The following is a 2936-nucleotide window of genomic DNA, read 5'->3' as shown; positions in this document are numbered from 1 at the left end:
TGTTTTGGAGCTTGCTATCGTAGTTCATTTCCCGAGAATCTCGCAACGTCATCTCGTCGATTTGTGTTGCAAACTTTCATTTTTCTTCCTAGACTCGATGAGTCTGGAATGTCCTGACACCAACCAGATCTGAATCTCAGGCAGATATGATGGTTGGAACATTTCCCAAGAACTATAATATTGGTCCCTCGATAGCCGGTAAAGTGGATGTCATGGCCAACACACCCAGCCGGAAGACCTATTATTGTAGTATCTTGATTGAAGAAGTTGGCCACCTCCCCATAAGGATTTCGTAGGATTTACCCCCGTAACTGTTCCTTATGGATTGTATTGCTCCCGAAGTCCGACCTTTTACTTGATGTTCTAGTTATCAAACCATATCTATGAATGGGATACGCTAGCACATCAAGGAGAACATTAGAAGCTGAGTGCTAAATGTCTCTCGGTCGATCATCCAGATTTTATTTCCTTGGCCTCGCTAAGGTGAAATCTGAGAAAGTGTTATCTTCCTTTGCATCTGCATCATCCGTCGTCATTCATCGTGGTAGCAAGTTGTGTTGCCAGGATCCTTGACATGGATGTTGGTAAAACCTTGATGAATATGGAAATGCTCAAGTTCTTGAGAGCACGCACAAGCGCTACGTGTTATCATTGGCACTAACTGGGATTCCTCTCAGTTTCCTCGGCAATGCTATGACCTTTTCAAACAGTGAATTCACTCTCTATTGTTGGGTTCTTCCCCAGTTACCAGAATCATTCCCAGCATTTGCATTTTGTTCCCAGCTTGCACCGCCAATGTGCCATTCTACCATGGGTCTCTTCCATTTCCGGTGGTAAGCAAATTCATCCATTACGTTGTCTTCAACAAGGTAATCCACATCATCCAAGTCCGAGTATGCCATTCTACCGACCCCCGCCAATCGATTGCTGTGATTTGCCTTAGGCTGATATAGAGAGTCTCAATGATCTCTATATCAAAGGTAATTCTTTTTGCCACTTAAGGTAATAATCTACGAATCACCCTCCTCCAGGATGTTTCGTCGTGGTATCATGGCAATTCAACTCCTCACTACGTTGACAATCGTTTACCACCTTCTTAGGTGTGGAATTGTTGTCTACCTAGTGAACCTCGTCATCTGCTCCACTCCATCCCTCTATAGGTATGCTTCGTCTCTCAGCTCGAGAGATGTTGCTATGTCACATTCCGAGAGTTAATCCTGAGTTGTTCGACCTTCGAGAAGATCGATCCTTCTAGAGATTTCCTTTCCTCTTCTTGTCGTGATTAGCTGGAGTTCTCAGAGCAAGACGACAAGACAAAGATGGTGTTCAAATCAACGTTCATTTGAAGTGCACCCTGGATCATGAAGATTATACTAGTTTGCGTTTCCCCTTCGTCTTACCCTACACTTGAATCTCGGGTCGAGATTCTTGTTTAGTGGGGGTGAGTTGTCACATCCCTAGTTCTGGCCTGTCCTATGCTTGCTTACATCTGTGCATCATGTTTAAATTTTTGAAACTTGAACTGAGGAATTCAGAAGCCTCAAAACCCTAAACAAAAGAAGGGCAAAAAACCTAAAAATCTCATTCATTGTTCCAAAATGCTCTTCTTAGATGTTTAATATTTTGGCAAGGGTTTTGATCCAAACCAAAAAAATAATGAAAATTTTTAAGGATTTATTTTTGGGACTTTGAATTTAAATCATTAGCTATTTGAATTTGAATTATATTCATATAATTAGAATATAATTTCAAATACCCCTGAAATATTTTATGAGCTTTGGAAAAGTCCATTTAGCAAAATAAAAATATTCAGAGGAGTTTTTGGCATTGTTTGAATTATTTTAAATTCAAAACAGTGGCAAAAGATTAAAAAAAAGAACAGAAATATAAAACAGAGCAGAACTTACCTGGACTTACCTGGCGCCCACTTACCTGGCCCAGCTCCTCCAGCGGCCCAGCCCAGCCCATCTACCTCGCCGCTCATCGTCTTCCTCTGCCAGTAGGCAGAGGCGAGGCGTGGCGTGCGCCCGAGAGCCCCGGCCACCTCCTGCTTCGCGCTGGAGGCCGCCCTTCGTCCTAATCCGCGCCACGGAGACGCCTAGCACCTTCCCCCTCACTCCCCCAAACCCTCTGGTGCCTCTCCCCTCTCCCACCGAGCTCATTCCCCTCCTCTGCTCTTCCTCCCTCTCATGACCGAACGCGCCTGCCGCCGCCGACTTGCACCACCGCGGCCATGGCCCCTCCCTCGTCCCCTTGAGCAGCCCAGGAGCTCCGCCTCGACCCCCTCTTCCTCCCCACCAAGCCAAGCCCCTCAGGAAGCTCTGCATCACCTCCACGCCGTCGTCTTCATCCTCGACCGCCGTTGATGGTCGCCGCTGATTCGCCGCCACTCGTGCGCCCCCGAGCTCGTTGATGACCCCACCCGATGCGCTGTGAGATCCTCCGTCTTTTCCCCTCCTCCCCGAGCTCGTTCCTATCCTCTAGCTATGCCAGCCGCCGTACCCGAGCGTCGCCGTCCGCCATGGTCGTTGCTCTCGCAGCCACCGTGCGTCTCCGCTCGATCTTGAGCCTTCGGCGTGCTCCTGGAGCAACGGCGAGTCCAACGGAACCCCTAACTAGCTCCCCCATGCACTGGAACCACGCGGCCGCCCTCGCCCGAACTCCGGCGACCGCCACGACCTCGCTTCCGGCGAACTCCGTCCACCCCCGCACCTCCCGTTGGTTCCCCTAGATGCGCGCGGGCACGGGCTATCTTCTGGTGCCCCTGGCGCGTCGATTCGTCGTCTCTGGCGCAACTCCGGCGAGGTCTCGCCGTCGCCGTGGTCGCCGGCGTCACTAGCCGACGTGGCCGCGTGATTAGCGCTAATCACGGCCAGCTAACCCTCCCCAGAGCCACTGACGTATGGGCCCCACGCCCTTATTTAATCTTTATTATT

Source organism: Triticum aestivum, chromosome 7A (assembly GCF_018294505.1).
Source record: "Triticum aestivum cultivar Chinese Spring chromosome 7A, IWGSC CS RefSeq v2.1, whole genome shotgun sequence".
NCBI lineage: Eukaryota > Viridiplantae > Streptophyta > Magnoliopsida > Poales > Poaceae > Triticum > Triticum aestivum.
The sequence above is the reverse complement of the archived record's forward strand: the minus strand, read 5'-3'. Positions refer to the sequence as shown.